This window comes from Neophocaena asiaeorientalis, unplaced genomic scaffold (assembly GCF_003031525.2).
Source record: "Neophocaena asiaeorientalis asiaeorientalis breed wild unplaced genomic scaffold, Neophocaena_asiaeorientalis_V1.1 scaffold46, whole genome shotgun sequence".
NCBI classification, from domain to species: Eukaryota; Metazoa; Chordata; class Mammalia; order Artiodactyla; family Phocoenidae; genus Neophocaena; species Neophocaena asiaeorientalis.
This window is the reverse complement of record NW_020175393.1, coordinates 9075983-9103633: the sequence shown is the minus strand read 5'-3', so window position 1 is coordinate 9103633 and position 27651 is coordinate 9075983. Positions and strand designations below refer to the sequence as shown.

The window sequence follows — 27651 nt, the reverse complement described above, 5'->3', positions numbered from 1 at the left end:
AAAATATGGCAGGTGGATTAGAAAGACACACATTAAATATCTGAGAGTAGATGTCTATGGTGAAGGGGGAAGAGTGGGGGTAAAGGAATAAAAACCCAAATTGGCTGTAACTAAGGTGTATGGATAATCAAATCATGTCAATCCATTTGTACAACTGCGGTCTAACAATTTTCGAAAAACAAAACAAACAAACAAATAAACAAAACTCTGATACAACCATACCAGTTCTTAGATGAGAATTAAAAGAAGTTAAAAAAGCAAAATCAAGGGACTTCCCTGGTGGTCCAGTGGTTAAGACTCCACTCTCCCAATACAGGGGGCACGGGGTTCAATCCCTGGTGGGGGAACTAAGATCCCACATGCCACAAAAAAAAAACCCAAAGACAAGTCAAAGAACCATGTGTACAGTGTAATAAAACATAAAACAAACCTACAAAATAAAACTCTCTTTACACACACACACGTACACACACACACACACTTACACACACACACACACACACACACACACACACACGTACACACACACACACACACACACACACACAAATGCATAGAGAAAGTTTTGAAAAAGGTAACTATTGGAAAATTATAAATAGTGATGTGGAAAATTTTCTTACATTATTCATAAAAAATTATAAATAGTATAGGATAAAATAAATGCAGATAGGAACTCCAGGGAAAACAAAAAGCAGTAAGAAAGGAAATCTAATGATGACTTCTTCTGTAATGAGCAATATTTTCACAGTCACAATAATGTAAAGAGGTGGGTTTTTTTGGCCCTCTTTCTCTCACTCTACACAGGTGTGTGTGAATGATGTGTATATATATGTTACATATGTGAGTATTTCATTTTCACAAGGATTTTATGCCCCAAATATTCATGCCATAGTAAAATTTTTCTCATTTATGTATAGAATATAACTCCCAAGCAGACCATATACTTGCTCTTTTACAGTCACATCATCTCTATCTGAATGTCTGTCTGTCTGTCTGTCTTTGTCTCTGTCTCTCCCCAAATATATATATATATATATGTATTTCTCAGCTATACAGCAGGTCAAGTTTTTAGAGACTTCCAGGAGTTAAAATGAGAGGAGATAGACAATGCTACTATTGAACAGTATCTGACTCTGTAATTATAATGCATTTATTGCCAAGAGCAAAGAGTTTTAATTGATTTTTAGTTGTTCATAACCAACCTATCGGTAAAGCTTAGGAGACCTAGTTATAAACTTGATAATGCAAAAATCAAGTATGGATGACAGAAGATACAAACTGAAGTGTAGAATTACTGAGTGGATTTGTTGGGGAGCTAATATCTTAATTCTATAAAAAGATAGTTGACGAAACAAAAACTAAAGGTGGGGGCTTCTCTGGTGGCAGAGTGGTTGAGGGTCTGCCTGCCGATGCAGGGGACACGGGTTCGTGCCCCAGTCCGGGAGGATCCCACATGCTGTGGAGCAGCTGGGCCTCTGAGCCTGCGCATCCAGAGCCTGTGCTCTGCAATGGGAGAGGCCTCAACAGTGAGAAGCCCGCGTACCGCAAAAAAAAAACCAAAAAACACTAAAGGTGTTAGGATGTTATTTATAGTTATAAAGGTATAGAGCAACTAAAAGGGGAGGTAGAGGAGGTGTTGGAAAATGAGCTGAGTTTTTCATCTATCATTGGACAGGTTAAATAGATAATGTCAAACATTGATAAACCAAGAAATGGCAGTAGAAGCTTATTTAGGAATATGGAAATATAGCAGAGTGCCTTTTCTTTCCAATAACAAAAATAACCCTAATTCAGTTTGACTTGGATTGTCAGGAAATGTATTGGCTCTCATCACTGAACTTCCAGAGGTAGGGCAGGTTTAAGATTGATCCAATCCAGTATATCTAGCTCTGTTTCCCTGCATTTCTCTTGACCCTGAACTTATTTGTGACTTGGCCTCTCCTCAGGTTGGTATTAAGATAGCTGGCATTCTAGGTCTTTCCACATATCCAAGTCCTGGAAAAACTGGTCTCTAGTTCCCCAGAAGGAAAATGAAATTTCCTCTTTCTCTCTCATTTAAGGGTCTTCTTCCATTTTTTATATTCTGACTGAAAATGAACCTATTTACATGGTGATTGATGGTGGGAACAACCATTCTTCATAGAAAGGAAAGACTTGGCCATTTCCATGGTAGAGTGTGAGCTGCTTGGAGCAGGCCAGGAGAATGGCCATGGACTTGCTTAGACTTAGGAAGTAATTATAAGTTGTTCTTGAGTAGTACACCTGCCTATTATTCTCAACCTCCAGTAGGTGTTTTTTTTTTTTTTTTAACCATTTATTTATTTATTTATTTATTGGCTGTGTCATGTGGCTTGCAGGATCTTAGTTCACCAACCAGGAATCGAACCTATGCCCCCTGCAATGGAAGCGCAATGGTCCTAGCCACTGGACTGCCAGGGAATTCCCTCCAGGAGGTGTTATTAATGTTACATCTCAGTCTCAACGTTGCTGGGAGAAGTTAGGAAAGAGCTGGTGCCAGGCTTGGAGCAAAGAATTCCAACTAAAAGTGGAATCCCTAACCCCTAGATGGAGATGGTTAGCAATATCAGTCAGCAGAAGGAGCTGGGTCCAGGAGAAAGGTGAGCCATGACGTGTGGACTAAGGAGAAGCTTCTCAAACACATTGGGGGATACGTGTGGTTATTTATAGCAAGGAGTTTGCTAGGGGCTTGAATAATAATTATGGGTATAATTATTGGGGTATAAAGAGGATGAATGACCAAATTTTATATATGGGTTTCAAATAGATTGGATTTCAACCCGATTTTTCATCAATCCTTTTCCCTTTTGGAAGAATATTTGGAAAAAAATATTCCCTTATTTTACAGAAAGTCGCTCTCCTCTGTCAATGAATTTCCTGGACAGAATCCATTACCTGACCAGTGGAAGGCTCCTTAGGTAAGACATGAATACCTCCTTGTTCACTTAGCTATCGATTTGATTTTTAAAAAAAACCTCTACCATTTGTGTGCAGGTGTGCCTGTTCATGTTCAATCAAAAATTATAGCAAGACAGAGATGGGACCTGTGAAATTCTCCTTCCACAATGCCTACCATTTCACTACGTGTAATTGGGCTTCTAATAAAAGATTCCATGTACTGGTGTTCTTCTAGGGGAGCTTTCTAGGGCAGTTGTGAGGCTGGAGATGTAGATATTCTGGTCAGATATGAATATAATATTCACTTTTAAATTCTGGAGAAGACTCTCTGGGATAGCAATGTATTTCCTGATTCCTAGAGACTATGAATGGAATGGACTGAAACTTGTTTTTGATAGTTTACCTGTTCATCTATCTGAAGGAAGAATGCAAAATCAGATACACTTTCAAGGTCCTTTTCTAGTTCTGGCTTTTTACATATTTAAAATTCAAGAGCACAAAAAAATTTTAAGCTTCCCATTTCATTTTGCCCCCAAGGTACATAAGTTTGATGAGAGCATGGACATGGTAAATGGAAAGAAAAGTCATAAACTTGGGTTTAAACTTGTTTTTCCTTAAAATGACAAAGCTATGATTTGTCACGTATTCTATATAGCTTTGGAAGAGAATTCTTCCTCCATTTACTCCTAACAATTATTATATTCAGGAGAAAGACATAGGGAAGAGTGTTTCTAAATAAAATTTTATTCAAGGTTGGCAGCCATTGATGTTCAAGGAAATAATAATAGGGCAATAATCATTTGTTCCTGCAAAATGCTTTTCCATGGAAGGATCTTGAAGAACATTTAGAAATGGTGACCTCATTAATCCCAGCCACATTTATGTGAAAGAACAGGCACACGCGTGACAATGTTTCAGACAGCCAAAGGGCTGCAAAGGAAAGTGAAGTGATTTGTCAAAGGTCAACTTACAGATCCCTAGGAAGAGTTTGATGATGATTATTTATTTTTTTTGCCCTGCCCCCTGCTTGACGATTATTTTAATCACTGACAGTGGCTTAATATGTTTCTCTTCCAAGAATATGGGAAGATTGTCTTAAGTCTTTGGAATAAGCATCATCTTTAAAATATAATTTGTTTTACTTTCTCGGATTATGAAAGTAGTACATGATCATTGTGGAAAATTTGGAAGACATAAAACAGTAGAAAGATGGGAAAAAGTCATCATCATCCCACACTCTCAAAAACAGTATCTTTTCTTTCTTGTAATAGCTGGAATGGCTTTGATTTCTTGACCAGGTTCTGACCGATACATTGGATAGCATGGTTCAAAACTTCTATAGCACTACTTCCTGCTAAGTGACTGGGGTCTGTATCATAGATCACATATGCTGGTTCAAGTAGGTCATTATCAGAAGGTCAAGTAAATGAAAGAAGGCGGGGCTACAGAGAACTGTACAGGTATATAAATGCCTTGTTTCTCCTTTGCTTGAAATGGAGCAAAATTAGTCAGATGAAATTAAACCCATGAAAGACATCTTTTACATGGGCTCCTCTGCGCCATAGGGTAAACTTTCCTCCTTCTCTCTGTTATCTAATAATGGCCTCCTCCCTTTTTTTCCTGCTATCTCTTCTATTTCTTAAGTGACTTCATCTGTAAGCTTAAAAAACTTCTTATGCAGTACCAACTTTAACAATACCAGATTTTGAAACTGCAGCATAAGACAAATGGGCATGATTTTAAAGAGACAAATTGTAATATTAATGACAATGAAAACTGTTATGAGTCAGAAGGAAAATATTTTCAAGTTTTAGCAGATAGCTGTTCAGAATTTATCATGTACTGTGTCAGGCACTGCTGGTGATACAATGATTTTTTTTTTTTTAAGATGTATTTATTATTTATTTATTTATTTTTGGCTGTGTCGGGTCTTAGCTGCAGCACGCGGGAACATATATTGGGAAGGGCCAAGCAATGAGTTGCTGAAATTTGGTGGAGGAAGAACAGGTGTGAAGGCAGTTTGCTTCTTGGAAGAACTGGGATTTGAACTCCCCTTTGAGGATAAGAAGGATTCAATAGGCACAAAAGCCTGGGGAGGTCATCCCTGCAGGAGGCACTGACCTGAGCAGAAGCCTAGAAGCTGGACAATGCAGAACAGCCTCCGGGTAGGAGCAACAGAGACCAAATGTTAAGCTGCAATGTAATGGAGTCTTTGGCCGAAAGGCAAGGAATAGGACTGATTTTTTAAAAATTACCCAAGGCAAAAGTTCCAAGACCACTTGGCCAGGATAAAATGTGACTACTGAATTTGCTTCCCTGTTACTGGAATTGACACTCCTGTGTTCTATACACAACTCGTGCCAGCAGAAATGGTCGCATTATTTACTCTAATGAGTTCTCCTAATTTTTGGATTGTCCAAAATAACGCAAAGAGTGTAACCAGTGAATATATGACAACAGTAATCAAAATAAATACATGGGACGCCCGAGACCACAGCCCAAGGCTATTATTCATTAAATGGGGGAAGAAAAAATCCTACAAATGCAGGGTTCTGGGTCCCTCTCCTAAATATTAATTGTTTATTTCATGATTCTCCTCCACTTTAAACAGACCTTAAACCACCCCTTCTTAATATGCTCCCCTAAAGGATTATAAACTAGAAAGGAGGTTGGTTTAAACAAAGTAAAAGTAATCAGAAAGTAAGCAATCTTCTTCTCTTTCTCTCTGGCTCGAAGCTTGTTATGTCTGTTAAGGAACTTTTCTCTTCAGCGCACAGACCTCAAGGTCAAACAGAGGTCACTCTTCTGCTTTTTGAGGTATGGGTGCTTTCATGTTATTTGCTCATTTTTATTGCTGAGAATAACCATCCATTTGCCCACATAACCAGGGCCTCCCCAACACAAAGACTTGAGAGTGGCCTCTGGCGGGGGAGGGGGGGGTTAATCCCATTCAACACAAAGCAAACAAGTTCAAATCTCATTAAATGTTGGACTTTGAAGCAAGAATACAAATATTTCCAATTTAGAAAAGGAAGATAGAAATGTGACAGAAGTATTCTAATCATTTAGTAGAATAAGTCGTACCAACATGATCCTAAAACTGTCAACTTGGTGGAAAAAACAATAAAACTCCATTAATAATACAACAGCACTGCTTACATTTTTCACATGAGGAAAATTCTATTATAACAAACAGCCTGAGGCTTTTAAATTGCTTTTGTTCTAGATCAGTGGAATATTGTTATAAAGAATATATTGCTAGCGATGATGGTTTGGATCTGAAGATGAAAACTAGCCGATTTTTTAGTGTGAACCAGCAGAGATGGTGGTGGTTGCACATGGGCCCGTGTGTGAATAACCTCCTCTGTGCAAAATTTGAAAAGGTAGACCCTTCATTTGGGCACACATCTTGGTGAGCAGAATGCAGGGTGGAATTCAACTCCATTTGTCCCCTCAGCCAGGGCACAGCTATACAACCTTCTGCAGAGGCCCTGGTGGCATGAGATTGTTCTTTTAAGACCTATTTATAAGTTGATCCTCTGAAATTATTTTCCTCGAGTCTACCCCAGGACAGGCCTCGTCTATGCCTCCTTTTTAGTTATAAGGTCCTCTATGATAGAATTTCCCATTTAAAGATTTGGACCCATGTTTTTTTCCCCTTGTTTTGGAAGCACTTTAGATTCATCCTATAAGGGTCTTGTAGGTCTCTCAGTTACCAACTGTGGCATCTTGGGGTAAGTTAGGGTTTTTTTTTTTTACTCTCTTAGCCTAGCTTTCCTTAACAAGGATCTATGAGTTCACTGGTTCCCAATAAACATTTTGTAATGTCCTTTTTCTATACCAAAATGAAATTCATAGGTAATATGATCATTCTACACACAAAATTTTTAAATAATTATAATGTCCACATATAAAGGGGAAAGAAAAGAAGAGCTGTTTATCATAAAACTATATAAAATGCATAGGCCTAACTATAATAGAAAACGTAATGAAGTTGTCAATGCTGAGCAAAAGAAAGTTAGAATCTTCTCTCAATTTAAATAGTAGTTTACATTACTGGAAAAATGCATGTAAACCCACAATACACTTTGTGATTATGTGGAAAAGAGTTAGGTGCTAGTCTTGATCATTAGAACAGGGTTTCCACCCATATAAACGGGCTTTTGAAAGCTGTGCGGAGCATTCATGGAAATTGTTTGGTGGGTAGTACTGTCTCATACATGGAAGGAGGTATAGCACCCCTGGTCCCAATCTCCTAATGCCAGTAACGCCTGATCATTGTGATAATCAAAAATACCCCCAAATTTCCACAACATACCTTAGTAGGGATGTATTTCTCTCATTGACAACCACTGTCTTGACTAGTCTTGAATCCAAGAAGCCTGAAAAACTCAGGACCAGAAAAGGCCTTCCTCAGTGAAGATTTTACTACCACTTCCACTTTCCTTCAGCCTCTCCCAGGGATTCCAGCTCTTAGGGGAAGGGAACACAGCTGATGTGACAATTGGCCAGGACCAGCCCTGAAAGGACCTTGAGGAAGGCAAGTGATACCTCTACCTTCTCCCCACTCCATCTCCTCCCATCCCTACAGAGGTTTTCCCACTTATTCTTCCCTCTCAGGCTTTCTCCCTATCAAAAATCACTTTCAGAAGTAGAGATATGTTAGCGATTTATACTTCCGTGTGAATATGTGTTAATTGTACATCTCTTAAATCCAAATGGTTTATGAGCATACAAAAAGGTGCTCAGCCTCACCAGAAATTAAGGTAGTGAGAAATTTCTAATACAAATGAGATACTATCGATATTTCATACTCATCAGGTTGGCAGAAGTCTAAAACTCCAACAGTACCAAATGTTGGAAAAGAGTGGGGAAATTGGTACAGCCACTTTGGGGAGCAATTTGATTTTATCTATTAAGATTGGAAATGCTCTTAATCCTACATCACAGGAAATCGACTCAAGTCTATACCTTAGAGGAAGACTATTTGTTTGTACCTGAAGATATATATGTTTGTGGCAGCATTACTTTTAGTAGTGAAAAACTGAATCAGCTGGAAATATTTAAATGCCATTAATGGAAGATCAGATTCATATATCACTGTGTATTCATACAAGGGAATATTATACAGCAATTACAATGATGAATCACAGCTTTGTGTCTGCACAATGATAAATCTCAACAACAATGAAGAAAAGCTAATTGCAGGGTATGTAGAGTGTGACACCGTTTAAATAGTTTAAAAACCTGCAAAACAGTGCCATATACTGTTTATAGATACATGAATATGCAGTAAAAGCATAAAGCATGTATAAGAATGATTAATTATTCATGATCTTGGTTATTTCTGAAGAAGGAGAAAGAATGAGGTTGGGAAGAGGACACACAGAAAGCTCTCAGTTGTATCTGCAATGATTTTGTTCTCCAAAAAAATATCTAAAGGAAATGTGGCCAACTGTTAAGATTTAATTTGCTATAGATAGTGCTGGATATACTAGGTACTCATTATATCTTTTACATATTTCGATGCGAAATAACACCATAATAAAAATAATTTTTAAAAGTGATGCATCTTTAAGGGATATTTGTATTCTTGATTTAGCAGATTTTTCATGACCTTCTAGGCACCAGGTGCTGAGACAGAGAACTCAACAATGAACAAGATAGCTCCCAGTCTTAGATGGTGGTTCTTAAACTTTATTGTGCATCAGGATCACCTGAAAAGCTTGTTAAAACACAGACGGCTGGGCCCAACCCCCGGAGTTTCTGATTCAGTTAAGTCTAGGATCAGGCTTGAGAATTTGCATTTCTGACAAGTTCCCAGGTGATGCTGATGTTGCTGGTTCAGGGACCACATGTCTCCTGAAGTTGTTTTAACACTATTGTGGAAGGACTTTATTCCTGCTATAAGGATTCCAAGAACTGGTGGGAGAAGTATATTTTCTGGACAGCATGCTCTGCCAAGTCTCTAAAGCACATTTATGCTGCCCGCCCTGGGCCACTAACAGCACATCATCTTCCTGGCGTCTCAAGAAATGTCACTGCATCCTCTTACCCCTTCTAACTTGTGGTTGTGTATCTTTCAACTTATTCCATTAAAACTTTAGGTCCTGTATACATCCTATTTGTTGTACACCCTATACAAAATGTCAACAGCAGTCATTCTCTGATATTGGAATTATGGTTAATTTTTAAAACTTTTTGCTTGTCTGCATCATCTAACATTTCCATAATGAACATTTTCATTATGAACAAGAGTTAATTATATAATAAGGATATTAAAGTAAAATAAATATATATCAAGTTGTGTTAGGCTCTGTGATGCGGGCACAGGTGCTAAGAAGTAGTATGGATATGGACTTGCCTTTAAGAGGTGTATGATCTCATTCATACATACATTGGAAAAACATTTAGCAATAAGACAAGCTATTCAGGAAAGTGTTCACCGAGAACTAAATGTACAGTTGGCAAGTACTTTGGAAGGAAAAAATGACTAGGCTGAGTGGCCCTAGAAGGAGCATTTGGGCCCAGCCTTGGATGATAAACCTGCCAGAGACTAAGCAGAGGGCGAGGCAGGATGCGAGGGTCTCTGCAAATCCCCAGTATACGTATAGGTGCTCAGTGAACACTGAAGAATTGAGCACTTATTGAATTCATATAGAAACTTCACTCAGGCACCAGTACATTCAGCATAACAGTGGCTCATACCCAAGACACATAAATTGAAACCAAAATTAATTTCATTGTAGGTTTATGACAAGTCAAGAATGGGAAAAAAATGTCATCTTCTTTTACGTGATTTCTTCATTGATGATCACGTCTCAAAAGTGCATCTGTGGGTGTGCAAAGAAAGACCCATCGGGACTGGACACCTCTTAGGTGTGTTCTCCTCCCCTTTTGCCCTTAATTAAGATGGGGGAGTTCTTACTGGTCTTGTAGATCCTCTGTGCAAAACCTTACTGGTCTTCTAGTTCCTCTGTTCAAAACCATACTCACCCTAAAGGAGCATCTCTTCACCTCTTTATGTTTGGATTGATTATATGTTTCTCTGTGTTAAAAAAGCCTGGAGGCATCTACTTCTGGACAAGATGAAACAACAGGGTCCAAATTTATCCTTTTGCCTTAAACAACTAGAAAAGCAGATTAAAATATATGAAAAAATGGGGGCGGAGGTATAAGCAGGGGCTGGACGGAAGAATTACAAAGGTGCATGAGGAAACTTTTGAGAATGATGACTATATTCATTATCTTGATTATGGGGATTCTTTCGCAGGGGTCTACATATTTCAAAACTTAGACTGTATACTTCAAATATATCTCGATAAAACTTTTTAAAAGTACTGGAGAGAGAGGAAAAAAAAAAAAGCCTGGGAGCACAGGTACCATCAAAAAAAATACTCCCGTGCCATTAGTTGGATAGTTTCCCTTTCTTTTAGCAGCTTTTAAAAATTAGGTTAAGCAGAGGTGAATATACAGAGAACAATAATCCTATGCTATTTAATTGAATCATTTCCCTTCTTTTTCTCAGATCTGTTATTCATGTTAAGCAACGGGCTTGCTAATGAACTTAAAGCTTCTGGGCCCTCACTTACAAGTTCTTTCCAAAGTTCTATAGCTGATTTTCTGTTTGTAATTGTGTTTTCTTTTTTAAAAAAAGAGGCCCCAGACTTCCCTGGTGGCGCAGTGGTTAAGAATCTGCCTGCCAATGCAGGGGACACGGGTTTGATTCTGGTCAGGGAAGATCCCACATGCTGCGGAGCAACTAAGCCCGTGTGGTGTGCCACAACTACTGAAGCCCGTGCACCTAGAACCTGTGCTCTGCAACAAGAGAAGCCACTGCAATGAGAAGCCCGCGCAACACAACGAAGAGTAGCCCCCGCTCGCTGCAACTAGAGAAAGCCTGCCAACAGCAACGAAGACACAGTGCAGCCAAAAATATAAATAAATTAAAAAAAAAAAAAAAGAGGCCCCAGATTGTATAAGATTCAGGCTCCATGAAACCTGGATGCAACCCTACTTTTTTAAAAAAAGATTTTATTAAAGGTCTTCATAGAGCAACATCAGACTCCAAATCCAGCTGCCAAGGAGACAGTGTTATGCAGTGGGTACTTGCTGGCATGGCAGGCGTCTATGGCTTCCCTCCCTTCTGTTGGGGGATGGGGAAGGTGACAGTGAGCAGTGTCTCACCTATGGGTTCCACCATGCTCAGTGGTCAGGCAGGGGCTTCTTAAGGGCCCATCTTTCCACTTGGGTCCCAAGGCAGCATGATCTTCACTTTGATGCCCAGCGCTCCCTGTCTGAGCAGCACATGGCAGCCGGTGGTGTCTGTGTAGAAGCTAACATGGTCCTCACTGTGGGTCATCAGGCCATCCACAACTTCATGGATTTAACCCTCTGTCCTTGGAGTTGCCCAGGCATTACGACCTAGCAACCTTTGTCCCCACTCTCCATGATGACCTTCAGCACACCACAGCAAGCCCTCCTAGAAGTGTGTACCGCAGATCCCGCCTGGGTGATGTGCACAGAGCTCTCGTATATTCCTTTTCCTCCTAAAGCTCTACACTGCCCTCAGGGAAGCCAAATCTCTTCTGAAGCACAGCGGTCAATTCCTGGATCCGCCAGCCCTTCTCACCAAGAACATTGTGCGTCCTGGAGGCCAAGATAATGATTTCCGTCCTGGTTGGTGTAAATCAGACTTCAACTCCAGAGTCGTCATCTTTGGCCAGCGCCGGAGTGAGACACTTGTTCAGTTCAACCTTGAGGACGCCATCCGCGACATCTTGGAAATTGACACTGCCATCTTGCCACCTGGCAGCACCTTAAGGAATGGCCCAGTGCTGCTGTTAAATGACCTAAGGAGTGTGATGTGAGCAAATGGTTCCCACTGCTATTGCAGACAGAACACAAACACCCAAAGAACTTTAGGACTATGGTGGCCTAGAGCACCTTTCTCTCCTTGGATAAGCCTTTGTGTGGACTTGGTAACAGCAGCTGAGGGGCTGTGAATAATACTTCAGACTTCCTCACTTTCTTTTTCATCAATTGCTCTATCTGGAGGGACCCAAGTGTGAAGGAGAAAAATGACCCAATAAATACAATTCAGCTTCAGCAGCTTCAGAATGCCCATTCCCTGTCTCCTCCATCGGCTCCAGAATTGAACAAGCAAGGTAGGAGAGGAGAGCTTTGCCTCAGGTGCTCTTTGTGACTCAACATTGGGGAATTTCAGTTCCAACACCTCCAGAGAAGGTGTCTTGAAATGATCATGGAAATAGGATCTTTTACTACATGTGGGCCACATTTCACACTGTTCCTGAGTAGAATATCCTTGCTCTGCCTCTCTGTCAACCAGATCCCACTAGTTCCTCAATACAAGCTCAGTGCCTCCCTCCTGGAATTGCCTTCCCAGATCTATCCAGTGCAGAGTGAAATCTTCCTTCCCTAAACCGAGCACTTAAGATATGACAATTCTTGAAGCTGTTAGGAGTTTAGACCCAAACTCCTATAACCATGTGATCTTGGGTAAGTGATAATTTTTCTGAGCAGAGAGTCCCCAATAATAATTCATTTTCCACACTAATATGTGTTAATTTTATTTATTTATTATTATTATATTTTAATGTGTTAATTTTATAATTAAAATGTCTTATGGTGGCAATAACAATTCATACTAATGTCACGGAGCCGGCATGAAGCTTAACTAAGATAATATATGTAAATATCTTTTGTAAACTATAAAATGCTGTACAAACATAAGGTACCGGCAGAGGTGATATTCCAAATATTTAATGACCGGTAGGCACTGGCCTTGACCAATCAGAATAGTTTCAATCACAGCACTGGAGCTAAGTCCAGTAAACTCCTTGTGGTGTCAGACATTAACTCTCTAGTAGCTAAATTAAAGGAAGGTTTGGGGTTTCCTGGAGGAGAAGCTAAAGTAAAGGGGGTCTAGTGGAAAGAGACTCAGGGGGCTAGGGGCTATATTCTTTTTCAGATTCTCTTCCCTTATAGGTTACTACCAGATATTGAGTATAGTTCCCTGTGCTATAGAGTAAGTCCTTGTTGGTTATCTATTTTATCCATAGTAATGTGTATATGTTACTCCCAACCTCCTAATTTATCCCTCCCCCCACTTTCCATAAGTTTTTTTCCTATGTCTGTGAATCTCTTTCTGTTTTGTAAATAGGTTCATTTCTATCATTTTTATTTTTTAGATTCCACATATAAGTGTTATCATATGATATATGTCGTTGTCTGGCTTACTTAGTACGATACTCTCTAGGTCATCCATGTTGCTACAAATGGCATTATTTCATTCTTTTTTATGGCTGAGTAATATTCCATTGTATATATGTACCACACCTTCTTTATCCATTCATCTATTGACAGACATCTAGGTTGCTTTCACGTCTTGGCTATTGTAAATAGTGCTGCAATGAACATTGGGATACATGTATCTTAGAAAATATTTTTGCCTGGACAAAAATGAAGCAGGACACATAAAAATTTGTGGGGTGAATTAAAGCAGTTCTTAAAGCAAAATTTATAGCATTATAAAATAGCTTACCTTAGAGAAGAAGAAAGGTCTCAAATCAACAACTAAGCGTCCATCTTAAGAAACCAAGGAAAGCAAAACAAACCAAATGCAAGCAGAAAGAAGGAAATAATAAAGAGCAGAAAAAATGACCTTGAACTGAAAAACAATAAAGACAATCAATAAAATCAAAAGCTGATTCTCTGAAAACATCAATGAGATCAATAAACTTTAGCCATACTAAAAATTTTTAAAAATAGAAGAGACACAAATTACCAGTGTCATTAAAGACCCCACAGATATTAAAAGGTAGTGCTCTGAACAGCTCTATGCACATAAATTCAATAACTTAGATGAAATGGACCAATTCCTTAAAAGCCACAAACTTCCAAAACTCACACAAAGAAGAAATAGGCAACATATATATTAAAGAAATGGAATCCATAGGTAAAAATGTTAAAAAAAAAACAAAACACAACCCTCCAGGCCCAAACGGTTTCACTGGTAAATTCTACCAAACTTTTTTTTTTTTTTTCTGGTATGCGGGCCTCTCACTGCTGTGGCCTCTCCCGTTGCGGAGCACAGGCTCCGGACGCGCAGGCTCAGCGGCCATGGCTCACGGACCCAGCCGCTCCGCGGCATGTGAGATCTTCCCGGACTGGGGCACGAACCCATGTCCCCTGCATTGGCAGGCGGACTCTCAACCACTGTGCCACCAGGGAAGCTCTACCAAACTTTTAAAGAACAAATAGCACCAATTTTACACAATCTCTTCCAGAGAATAGAAGGGAAGAGAACACTTCCCAACTCATTTTGTGAGGCTAGAATTGCCTTGATACCAAAAAACTAGGCAAAGACAGTACAAGGAGAGAAAACTATAGACCACTGTCCCTCATGAACAGTACACAAAAATCTTCAAAAAAGAAATACTAGGAAATCAAATCCAGCAATATATAAATAGAATACTACTCCGTGACCAAGTGGGGTTTATCCTAGAAATGCATGACTGGCTCCAAATTCAAAAATCAATCAATGTAGTTCACCATATTAAAAAACTGAAAAGGAAAAATGACATGAGCATATCAAACAATGCAGAAAAAGCGTTTGAAAACATCCAGCATCGATTCATGATAAAAACTCTCAGCAGTATAGAAATAGAAGGAAATGTCCTTAATTTGATAAAGCCCACCTACAAAATACCTACAGTTAATGTAATGTTTAATGGTGAAACACTGAATGCTTTCTCCTAAGGTCAAGAACAAAGCAAAGACGTCCTCTATCAACACTCCTATTCAGTATAGTACAGGAAGTCCTAGTCAGTGCAGTAAGGCAGAGAAAGAAAGTAAAGGCATACAGATTAGAAAGAAAGAATACTGTTCCTATCTGCAGGTGACATGATTTTCTACATAGAAAATCCCAAGGAATTTACCGAAAAAGTCTTAAATTAATAAACGAGTTTAGCACAACTGCGAGAGATAAGGCTAACTCACAAAGAAGATTATATTTCTACATGCTTAAACAATTTGGAAATCAAAATTAAAATATATATTTCATTTAAAATTTTTAAAAGAGAAATACTTAGGTATAAATTGAACAAAACTTGTGCAAGATCTGTATGCTGACAACTATAAACACCGAGGAGAGAAATCAAAGGACATAAATAAATGGAGAGACATACTGGATTCATGGGTTGGAAGATCCAATTTAGTTGAACGTGTCAATTTTCTCTGAAGAAATCTATAGATTTAATACAATTCCAATCAAAAGTCCAATAAGATTTCTGCAGATATAGACAAGCTGATTCTAAAATTTATTTGGAAAGTTGAAGGGACCAGAGTAGCCATAACAATTTTGAAAAAGAAGGAAAAAGTGGGAGAAATCAGTCTACCTGATTTTAAAACTTACTGTAAAGGAACAATAATTAAGACACTGTGGTACTGGTGGAGGGATAGAGACATAGACCAATGGATCAGAATATATCAAGCAATGGAGTCACAAAATGTCAGTTGTTAACAAAAGTAAAAAAGCAATTAAATGGAAAAAGGATAGCCTTTTCAATATGTGATGTTGGAATAACTGAACATCCATATGCAAAAGTATGCCACAAAAAGCTAAAGACAAAAAAAGCTTGACCTCAGTCTCACATTTTATACAAAAATTAACTCAAAAATAGATCATACATGTAAAATGTAAAACTATACAACTTTTAGAAGAAGAAATAGTAGAAATGTTTATGACTTGGGATCAGGGAGTTTTCTTAGGCTTGATATTAAAAGCACAACTCATAAAAGAAAAAAAATTGACAAATCGGACTTTATGAAAATGAAAACCTTTTGATTTGTGAAAGACACTGAGAGAAAGAAAAGCTATAGACTGGGGAAAAATATTTTCAAGTCACATATCAACAAAGGACTTGTATCTAGAAAAACTCTTAAAACTCAATAGTAGGAAAACAAACAACCCAATAAAAAATGAGGAGAACATCTTGTTATAGTTTAATTGTTATAATCCTTAAAACAAAGGTACCTATCCTGATACGAAACAAAGACCAATGCCTTTTGTTTGTTTGTTTTCAATGCCATTTTAAAATATAGTGCTTTCTGGATAATTTACATTACTGTAGATGGGAACAAAGTAATCGAGGTTTAAAATGAATTCTGTTTAATATTATAGGAAAAGTATAAACTAAGCATTTTATTCACTTCAGTTTGATTTAAGTGATCAGCTCTTCTAGAAAGCTTTCCTTGACCCTTAAGAATATGAATTCCGTATTCCCCCACTGTACTTTGCCAGGTTCCTGTGCATATCTTTATCACAGCACCTTTCTTACTTTACAATAGTAACCTGTCTCCTAAGGTTAAACCTCCTAAGGTTTCACTTTATTCTTAAGCCCTAGCATAGTAACTGGAAGGTAGTAACCACTCAGCGTGTTTGTTGAACAATTAAAGACTTGTAAAGAATAAATAAAAATTATTGATGAAATAATAAAATAGCAACAACACTAACAAAATCTGAAAATATTAGGATGCTTTTAGAATGGTCCCTGACACACAGTAAGTATGCAATAAATGCTCATTTATTCAACAAATATTATTGTAGTTTTCCTACAATGTATGAAGCACTGTTATAGTTGATAGGTAAATTACATGCATTTTCAGTTATAGCCCTTAGAGCAAAAACAACACAGACTAAAACCCCCGCCCTCATGGAATTTACATTTTAATAGGAGAGACAAACAATAAGTAAAATAAATAGGTGAAATATGTAGTTTGCTAGATGGAAAACATAAAGGCGAGGGGCAAAAGACTTAAACGTCTATGTACGTTCACCAAAGAGAAAATAGCACGTGAAAGGATGGTCAATACAATCAGCTATTAGGAAAATGCAAATTAAAATCACGATGAGATACTACTACATAGCTATGAGGATGAAAATAAAATCAATAGCAACAAAAGCCTGACAGCATCTACTGATGGCGAGGTTGTGAAGCAACTGGAACTCTCATTTGTTGCTTGGAATATAAAATGGTACTCAGGTAAACAATTTGCCTGTTTCTTATAAAGTTAAACACATACTTACCATATGATATGGTATGATCCCCCTCCTAAGTATTTACCTTAGAGAAATGAATTTTATGTTCGCTCTAAAACCTGCACATGAATGTTTATATCTGCTTTATTCTAATCATCACCTAACAGTGGGGACCACCCCAAGATCCTTCAATGGGTGAACAGATAAACTGAGTACATTCATACTCTTTAGCATTAAGATACAATTTAGAGGGGGTTCACTGGTGGCGCAGTGGTTGAGAGTCTGCCTGCCGATGCAGGGGACACGGGTTCGTGTCCCGGTCCGGGAAGATCCCACATGCCGCGGAGCGGCTGGGCCCGTGAGTCATGGCCGCTGAGCCTGCGCGTCCGGAGCCTGTGCTCCGCAATGGGAGAGGCCACAACAGTGAGAGGCCCGCGTACTGCAAAAAAAAAAAAAGATACTATTTAGCAATAAATATTACTGCTAGTAGAGTATGGAATGAAATACTATCATTACATGTAGCAACATGAATGAGTCTCAAAGACATTATGTGGAGTCAAAGAAGCCAGTCTCAAAAGACTGTATATTTTATGATTCCATTTCTATGACATTTAGGAAGAAGGCCAAGTGAAGGAGCAATGGAGAACAGACCAGTGACTTCCAGGGGTTACAGTGGGGGGAGAGCGGAACTCTAAAGGGATTTTTTAGGGTGAAGGTGATAGAACCATCTGCATCTTGATTGTGATGATGTTTACACATAGGACTGTACACACACACGTCAATTTTACTTACTATATGTTGATTTAAGAAAAGAAAGCCTACTGCGTGCAGCAATGAGGACCCAACGCAGCCAAGAATGAATGAATAAAATAAATAAATTTATGTAAAGAAAAGAAAAGAAAGCCTATATCTAGGTAGGACCTCTGAATCCATCTGAAAGAGACAGTTTGTCAAAATTCTGTGTTCCTCAACTCAATTCCAAGGGAGAAAACAAATACTATTAAGTCAAATAAATAAATTTAAAAAAACAACAAGAAAAACAAACCAAAACCACACCTTCTATATGCCGGCTCAGTAACTCAAAGTCAGAGTTGATTTACTAGGTAATTATCCTACACAACCATACAATCATGCTTCAGGTTATTACAGCAACAGGCTGAACTGAAAAAACTAGGTAAGTGTGCTTTCTGATGTGAAATTGTTACCATTCACAGTTTTACTGTGTTGTTTTTCTTCTTTGACTTAATTTCATTTTCTATTTCAGGCTGGATTTATTGATAAGCGCTCTGATAAGCTATTTTTGTAAAAAAAAAAAAGTGTGTGTGTGTAAGAGTTCACAGTGGGTTACGAGTGATCTGTATTTTCTTTTTGACCCTTAGTGTTGTTTTAAAAATTTCTCCAATGAGCATGTATTACTTTATAAACCAATAACCTAAATAAATTATAAGAACTCAAGTCAATTGCTAACTAGAGTATCTCCCACATAGAAAAATTTTTGGAATGTGTTTTATTTTATAGGCAAGAATGGGCTTAGTTACTCTAGGTATGATATCTAGTGGTTGTAAAATGGGTGCTTCTAGAAGGATTTCAGAGTTCCCTTAAAAAGGCTGTGTAAACAATTTGGCAGCTCCTCAAAAAGTTAAACATAGAATTACTATATGACCCAGCAATTCCACTCCTATGTGTATACCAAAAGAACTGAAAATAGGTGTTCAAATAAGTACCTGTACACTCATGTTCATAGCAGCATTATTTATAATTGTCAAAAGCTGGAAGCAACCCATATGCCCATCAACTGATGAATTGATTTAAAAAATGTTGTATATCCACACAAGGGGATATTATCCAGCCATAAAAAAAATGAAGTACTGACACATGCTACAGCATGAATGAACCTTGAAAACATTATGCTAAGTGAAAGCAGCCAGACAGAAAAGGTCATGTATTTTATGATTCTATTTATATGAAATATTCAGAATAGGTAAACCTAAAAACAGAAGTCAGATAAGTGGTTGTGAGGTGCTAGGGGGAGGGAAGAATGGGGAATGACTGCTTAATGGGTATGGTGCTTCCCTTTGGGGTGATAAAAATGTTTTGGAACTAGATAGACGTGATGATTATACAACATTGTGAATTGTGAATTACACAATTCAGTGCATACTGAATTATGCACTTTAAAATGATTAATTTTGTGTTCTGTGACTTTTACCTCAACTTTTAAAAAAAGATGAAATGTGTCCCTGCGATCTTATTCACATTTGCAGCAAAAATCTTTATTTTTCAAGGAAATTATAAAGGATAAATATAGTTTAGCCCGTATCTACATAGTTAAGAACTCTGAGTGGCATGTGAATTAATAAGTGATACGTACTTTTTGGAAGGTGATCTGAATAGTCTTAAAATGTTCAGAGGAATTGAGTAGTCAGAAAAGAAAGTTACAAAGCAGCATAATGAACTCCCTTTGTACAAGCTTTTCAATGCTCCTCATGTGTGAAAGGTATCTACAGATATTTAATTATACCAAAATCCTTGGTTGGAATACATTCTATTTAGCTGCTGTTGCCCTAGTGGTCCTTGCAATTCTTGGGATGCTGTGCCTGTCAAAGGTACTTTTTTGTTGTGATGTTGGCCTAAGGGTGAAGGGGAGTGGGGTGTTACCTACAAAATTTGACTTTGGGGCCTGGAATGTTTCTAAAAATTTTGAAATCCCAGGCTTCTCTCTTCACTTAATGATGGCTCTTTCAAACATCTAATTTTCTTGAAAATTCTTGGATCATCTTGTTTTTCCTTTGAAAGTATGTAAAACCTTGTACGTGATGCATACCAAATGATTACCCTTTAATAATCAATACAGAGTCCTTTACTGAAATTCATTGTTTGAATTTTCCATTTTCATGTTATTTACTCTTAACCATGATCCTGAAAATTTCAGGTAAAAGTCCTGAGCTGGCTATTCTCTGCCCTTTCCAGATTCACTTTTACCTTTTTCCACTGTACCCTATGCCCTGGCAGGCTGCCCTCCACTGATTTCATCAACAGGCTCCCAGAGCCCCTGGCTTCCTGTAGGGTTCAGCCAATGGGAGGCACATATAGGAGGTCAGAGGGCAGGGGCAGAGAGAAGCTGGGGTAGCTATTCATCTGCCTGTGCTCTCTGCAGGCTGTGGGTTGACTATGGCTGTGTTCTGTGTTGTGTTCTTACAGAAGGCCGTCACTTGTGTTGTGTGACCCTCTCCTACAGCTACAGTCACAGCCATAACTTCAGAGACAGCATTTCCTCCATTCCAGATATTTCTCTTTCTTGCCCTTTCTGACTTATGGGTGGTAAAGGTTCCACACTGTTTTTAGTTCTTTGGTCCTATACCATCCCTTGCTGGTTTCCCTCAGCCCTGCACAAAGGACTAACTACATAGTTTGTGGGGTCCAGTGCAAAATGAAAATGCAGAACTTCTTGTTCAAAACCCACAATGGATTTCAAGATGGCGACCGCAAGGCATTAAGCAGTGCAGGACCTTCTAAGTGCAGGGTCCTGTGTGACCCCACAAGCTGCACTTTCACGAAGCCTGCCCTGACTGCACACTATTGTAAACAGTACTTACCATACGTGCTCCTCAGTTACCTGTTGAGTGTGCCACCCATTTCCTGCCAGGATCTTTTCTAATACAAGGTCTTAATGGTTCTCCTTCCCATTTAAAAACAAAAATGTGACTCCATTAGGGGTTCTGGAAAAGTAGCTGTTATCTATACTTAGATTTAAACACTCTGCAATTTAAAACTTTTCAATAGATTTGCATCTGCAGTAGGAAATTCACTTATTCTCTCTCTTCCTCACCCTTACATGGAACAAGGCCACTCATTTGGGAACCAGCGGGGGCCACCGCAGCCCTTGAGCACTACCCACCATGCGCTGGTACCATAGTTGAAATGTGTGACTCCCAAGCATGCCTTCTGGGCAGGTGCAGGAAGTTTTAGCAGTGATTTCAACCACTGAGTTGCTTTTTGATTTTTGTACTGGATACAGAATCTACTATCCTAGTTTGCTTGTTTGTTTTCCCTCTCTTCCAAATAAGACTTAAACCGAGAGCTTTCTCATAGCCTTTCTCTCTCTGGCTAGAAACTTGCCTGAGATAGTGATCTCTTAGTATTACTAAACAAACACCAGTTAGGCCTCCTGTCTTGAGTAAGGCCTGCTCTCTCAACACCGTCCTTAACAGACTTGGGGGTTGAGGTGACAGTCAACAAATTATGCTATCTTATTGGTTTCAAAATGGGAGTCCCATAAGCTCTTCTGTGCCAGGACTTTTTGCTTTCATTGCTTTGGTTGTTACAAATTCAGGGATGGCAAAGAAACATGAGTTTGAGAAATACTCTACAACTATAGTGTTTCACTGCTTGCACTTGCCACAGTCTTATTGGTGCTTGGCCACTGCGCTTTCTTCAACAACTGCATTAGTGACATCCGTCACTCATTTCTAAAGCACCCACTGACTTTTTCTACCCTCACAGTCCCTTGATTTGGTCACGTTGCCTCTCAGAGGCTTGGATAGAGCAGGCAGCAAAGTTGGGATTTTCTTTCCATGCCTCTTCTCCCCCATTTCTCCATGCCTCCAGTTTTCCCTGTTTTTAAGAAGCGCTCCTGAAGAGTCACCTTTAATGTAAAGTACTATACGGAAGGGTTCACTTCTTTGAAGAGTTACCAAATATACTGTTTCATCTTTTCTCTGAAATGCAAATTTTCTCTCAAGGAGGACAAACTTGCATTTCAAAAGGGGGTCATATGAAAAAAATAATTCCAGCTGTTTAAATCCAGAGTACAGAAAAATTATTCCTAGAACAGTACACAGAATGTTCACTGGGCCTGAAACATTTCATTTGGTTGTGAATTGGCTACAGTTCCATTTCCATTACGTTTTTTGTTTTTGTTTTTGTTTTTTTTTTGCCGTACGCGGGCCTCTCCCTGCTATGGCCTCTCCCGTTGCGGAGCACAGGCTCCGGACGCGCAGGCCCAGCGGCCATGGCTCATGGGCCCAGCCGCTCCGCGGCATGTGGGATCTTCCCGGACCGGGGCACGAACCCGTGTCCCCTTCATCGGCAGGCGGACTCTCAACCACTGCGCCACCAGGGAAGCCCTCCATTCAGTTTTGATCTGTTCTTGAGTTAGGCAAAAAACCAGTGTGGTCTCAGAAATGATCCTTCTCTTGTGAAAGCAACAGCATTGCTTAGACTTCTAGTCCAGATGGCTGGAAGGGGCCTGAGAGGTCTTATAGCCAAACTACAAAGGAAGAAACTCAGAGCAGTTCTGGACTGGGTGACAGAACTGGTAAGCATAGAGTTGAGAATTTTGCCCAGTGCATCAGATTCTTAATCCATGCAATTTTGAAGTAGCTCTGTGGAGACGCATTCTCAGGGAAAATTGGCTCCCAATTTTAATTTGCCTCTTCCTCCATCACCCAGTCCTGCCATTTTTCTTCCTGTACATTGTCCTCTGGGTGGTGTCCTTAACAATGATATGTCCACCTTGCTCTCTGCAGTGTTCATTTCTGCCCCCTCCCTGATTTACCTGCCAGACATAAGTGTTGCTCTGAATGTCTCACAGTAACAAAATTGCCATTTTTGCATCTCTACTATAAGCCAGTACTGTATTTCAACAATTTAAAAAATTTCATAGTAAATATTTATCACAAATTAGATCACAGGCAAGTTTTATGTGCGTACAAATACATATATCCATGTGTAACTGTCTAAAAATGTGTATACAGACATACATTTATCTATGCACGTATGTTTGTTATCACTTAAATGTATAAAATAGTTTGTTTTCATTAACTACTGAAAAAGTGTAAACTAAGAAATAAAAAATGAAGACTAATTACAATAAAAACAAACTACTTAAAAAATTTCATAGTTACTGATAACATTTCATAGTAATTGAATAAGCCTTATCATTTTAAATTTCAGTGCTTTAAAATAGAATTACTTTACTTTTAAATTTATTTCAGACTTATTTGAATCATTTTAAAGATTCAGCAGAAGTAGAGTGAACAGTATAACAGATAGCTCCACCAATTATCCATACTTTGCTAATCTTGTTTTATTTATCTTTTTTTTTTTGGGAGGGGGCTGGATTATTTGAAAATAAATCCTAAACATACTTTCACCCCAGACTCCCCATTATGCATTCTAATAGATAAGAACTCAAGAAGAAATTTAACCACAATACCATTATCACATGTAACAAAATAATTTCTTTTATTTAAAAAATTAACTAATTAATTTTATTTTTGCTTGGATTGGGTCTTCGTTGCTGCACACGGGCTTTCTCTAGTTGCGGCAAGCGGGGGCTACTCTTTTGTTGCGGTGCGCAGGCCTCTCATTACGCAACAAGACTTCTCTTGTTGTGGAGCACAGGCTCTGGGTGTGCGGGCTTCAGTAGTTGTGGCAGTCAGGCTCAGTAGTTGTGCCTCGCGGGCTGTAGAGCGCAGGCTCAGTAGTTGTGGCGCACGGGCTTAGTTGCTCCGCAGCATGTGGGATCTTCCCAGACCAGGGTTCTAACCTGTGTCCCCTGCATTGACAGGCGGATTCTTAACCACTGCGCCACCAGGGAAGTCCCATTTCTTAACATCTATATCAAGTCCACATTTTATTTCCCTGATTATCTCAAAGTCTTTTAAACAATTGGTTTATTCACATCAGAGCCACACAGGATCTAAACATTGCATTTGGTTTACTACACCTTTTAAAAACCATTATTTACACACATTTGACTTTCACTTCATTTGACCAAAGAAGAATGTATGGTCCCAGTACACAGGTGGGTGAACTGGGGCTCAGAGAGGTTAAGAAACCTCCCCAAGTTCTCATTGTTGGTAGGGGCCAGACCCAGGACTTGAATTAAGGCCTGCCTAAGTCCAAAGACTCCATTCTACTCCTTCCCCTTCAGGCTACCAGAATTTTCCCTGTGTTGCAGAGAGGCAAGAGGCCTAGTGGTTAAGAGAGAGGGTTTGGGCTCAGGTTGGCCTGGGCGCAAATTGGAGCAAGTTACATAATCTCTCTGATCCTGCACTTCTGTCTGCGTCTGTAAAATAAGGTTAATGATGACGGTTTGGGGCTGATTAAATAGGAGAAAGCATGTCTAGTACTTAGCTCAGTGACTGGCACATAGAAAGCACTCAGTAAACCTTAGCTATTATTCCTAGCATAAAGGAGGAGAAAGAATCACAAAATGGTTGTTTGCTTTTGTCAGTAGCTCAGGAAATGTGGCTCATCATTGTTACTACAACTTGTGTAGGATTGAGGCTGAAGGGGTGGGGAGGTTGGGAGTAGGGTGTTGATTCTGCCTGGATTGGAGAAGGAAGCCCTGGACATAAAAATTTAAGTAGGCATCCAAGGAATTCTCCCGAGACCTCAGCTGGAAAACAGTTGAACATGTCTTCTGACCTTCCATAGAGGGAAAACCGGTGGGGAGCAGACATGGTGGGAGGGAGACTTCTCAATGTTTATTTGAATTTGGAACCATGTAAATGCATGAAACCAATTCCAATAAAATGAATTGCATTAAAAAGAAAACCCCTCTTTTACCATGGGGTAAGTGCTGAGAATGGGAAAACTAGGATTTAATGACAATAGTAATAGTAATAATAATAATCCCCTTACAATTTTTGCAGCCCTAGGAGGGCTTCGGTCATAAGTCAGGTTTTGCACCAGGATGAGACTATTTCAGCTTGACTCTGATTTCAAAGATCTAAGGTAATATTTTAACTTTAGCTATCCTCCCTCTGACACTCATTCTAAGAGTCCAGAACCAGTGCTCCCAGATTTGGAGTTGTCTTCAAGCATATGCATTGTCAAGGGCTGAATCTATTGGCTAACTAAGGTCTTTGTATGTACTGTCTGTACATTTATGGGTGCTTTCCCAGTTTATTAGGCCCTAAGTTGTTTTTGATGCTAAGTGAAGACTCTGGGGCTCTGATTTTCTAGAGTCCTTGGGAAGGGAGGGGTCACATAACCCCACTCACAAATAATCAAGAACTTGCCTCTGTTCTAAGGCCTTTACATACACGAACTCATTAAAACCTCACAATAACAGTACACTACAGGTACCATCATTCGGATTTTACAGGCAAAGAAACTGAACCAAGTGAGGTGAAGTAACTTGTCTAAGGTCAGAGCCTGCACGACTAACCACTAGGCTTACTACCTCTCTGTTGGCAGTGGGCCAAGCATGTAGGAGTCCTTTGAAGGTGATGCAGGCGTCCTTGGCTGTGCAGCAGCAATGCTTTAGGTCCCAAACCCTTCCTTCTAGTTTAGGACCAAGAAAGACCAGGGTGTCAATTTCCTCATTGACCCTGGTCAAGTCACTTACTCCCTTCAAGCCTCAGGTTTCTTATCTGCCCCAGGGAAGAGTTTTAGATGAAAAGACCTCTCCTTGCATTACGAGTGTGGGTGTGTGCTGGGGGTGGGAGGTGTAGGGGCTGAGGTTTCTGGGCGGTACTGCGCTGCTTTTCCTAGGTCTCTTGAGGAAACAGGGTGTTTGGAGGTTTTGTCCTAGTCAACTCCCTCCCAGGAGGTCGGGCTCCCACTCAGTGATGGCGCGCAAGCTTGGCTATGCCTCCTCCGCTTGGAAAAGGGCCGCCACTGCGGCCAGCTGCGGGCAAAGTCCGGCTGCCCGGAGGTCGAGGGTGGGTCTTTTTTCCCTAAGGGAGTTAGAGCTGAGATTGTATACTTAGGAAGGCTTCTTGGAGGTAGTGACAGTTGAGTCAAGTCCTGAAGGTCTAGCAGGAGTTAGTAAGAAGAGGTGGAGGGGGAAGGGTTACCCCAGGCCCAAACAACAGAACAAAGCACAACCCCGCTTACAGTATGGGAGGAGGAGCTGTGAGAGTGGAGAGGTCTGTAGGGGCGAAATCGCGCGGGGGCTTCAAAGCTTTATTCTAAGAGCAATTGGGAGGGGTTTGAAGGAGGGTAGTCCGGAGTTTTAGAAAGACTCTTCTAGCCACTTGGGAAGAATGGGTCGGAGAGGGGCAGGAGGCTATCGTAGAAAGCAATCGGGTTGGAAAATGACCGAGGACTGAGGAAAGTGGCGCTGGGGGGCGGAGCCGAGCATCTGAGTCTTTCTCAAACCCCACGACACTGTGCGCTGTCCCTCGACTTTCTTTGCTTATGTGGAAGGGCCCCATAAAGGGCAGGGCACCGGCCAAAAGCTCAAAGAGCCAAACAGCGCAAAGCCCCCCCCTTCTTTCGGGGGCTCTCTGGTCCGGGTGCCCCAGAATGCGTAGGGTTTTGCGGGAGAACTTAACACTGCTTAAAATGGAGAACCGTTACCCCTCAAAATACACAAAAACCTCGGCCGCTTTTGGCAGCAGCCTCCTCCGTCCATGACCTCATGCTTTAAGCTCCCATATAGCCTTCCCCCGCCCTGTCCACACCCGGTGCCCGAGTGGGGGTGGGGTGAGGGGACAGTGGCGAAAGTCTGGTTAGAGGGAGCACCTTATTTATACTGCGCGAAGATTTGGGGTAAGGGGCACAACGATTTTCCCATACCGAAAAAACATGGTTTAACTTTCTCCTGAGCAAAAAACGCTCGCTGTCTTGTGGGACCTCCCTAAGATAGATGCCCCGTACCCGGCCCGAGGTAGTCTGTTTAAGCCCAACCGTCTTTGGTTTACGTTTCCTTGGACCAGAGAAGCCGCCTGGAAGTGCTGGCGTCCCGGGCTGGACCGAAGGGCGGCCGCGCCTTCGAGGGACCAGGGGGCTGTTGGGCCCTCGCTCCCATGGCGCCGCCGAGGTTTGAACCCTTGGCTTGCCTTTCAGCCCGCGCCCTGCCCCCTGCTCGCAGCTGCTCTCGGTTTAGGTGCAGCGGTTTCCCCCGCAGAGGAGGAGGAGGAGACTGCGCGAAGAGAGACTCCCTGCTCGGGTTTCCGCACCAATGCCGAGCGGCCCCAGGCAGCCCCCGGCGGCCGGCCCTCCTCCCCGGCACCACGTTCCACAGTCATGGCGCACGAGGAGGGGCGGGCGCGCGCCGCGGCGGCACCCGCGCCCCTTCCCCTCCCCTCCGCCGCCCGGTTCCGGCCCCTCTCCTAGGCAACCTCCCTCCCCGGCCTTCAGCGCCGCGGAGATGGAGACCCCTCCCCAGAGGGATGCAGTTCCAGCGCCGTTTGCAGCACCCCCTCCCCGCCCCCACCGGGGCGGAGGGATGGAGCCGCGCGCTTCGCCAACCTCCAAGCCCCTGCCCGGGAGCCTCAGCCTCTCTCCCAGCCCCACAGAAGCCGGGATGCAGCGGGGGGTAGGCGCAGACCGTTTCCCCGAAGCCCACCTAGACCTTGGCATCTTTGCAACCCCTTAAAAAATAAACATAAAACCCAAACCCCAGTCGTTAGATTGCAAGGCGCGATACAATAACCGGGACGGCTACGCAGGAAACAATCCTGCACTGGTCCGGGTCTCAGGCGGCAGCTTCCCGGCCACGCCACCTTCTCCCGGGCCTCGATTTTCCGGCCTTGCCAGAGAGTCTGCCACACCCCGGGGCTGACAGGTCCCGCGCGGGGTCGCAACTTGGTCCGCGCCCCCTGCCCCATCCATGTCCAGAGTCTCGCCAGCCTACAAAAGGTGCAACCTCACGTACAGGCAGACCACACAGATAAGGTCGGCAGCGCACGCCAGGGAGGCTGCGAACAATGCGC

The 27651-nt window shown here is 41.0% G+C and overlaps 1 protein-coding gene and 1 pseudogene across 1 annotated transcript in view; one reads left to right on the top strand and one right to left on the bottom strand.

The window, feature by feature from the left end:
• The first annotated feature begins 2871 nt into the window (after positions 1 to 2871).
• The window catches only part of TRERF1 (transcriptional regulating factor 1), a 226292-nt gene continuing 201512 nt past the window's right edge, over positions 2872 to 27651 (top strand). Inside the window, exon 1 of the mRNA XM_024765906.1 lies at positions 2872 to 2936. The gene's annotated coding sequence lies outside the window, so the exon portion shown is untranslated. The remainder of the gene's footprint in view (positions 2937 to 27651) is intronic.
• On the bottom strand, positions 11144 to 13204 carry LOC112413887 (40S ribosomal protein S3 pseudogene; annotated as a pseudogene).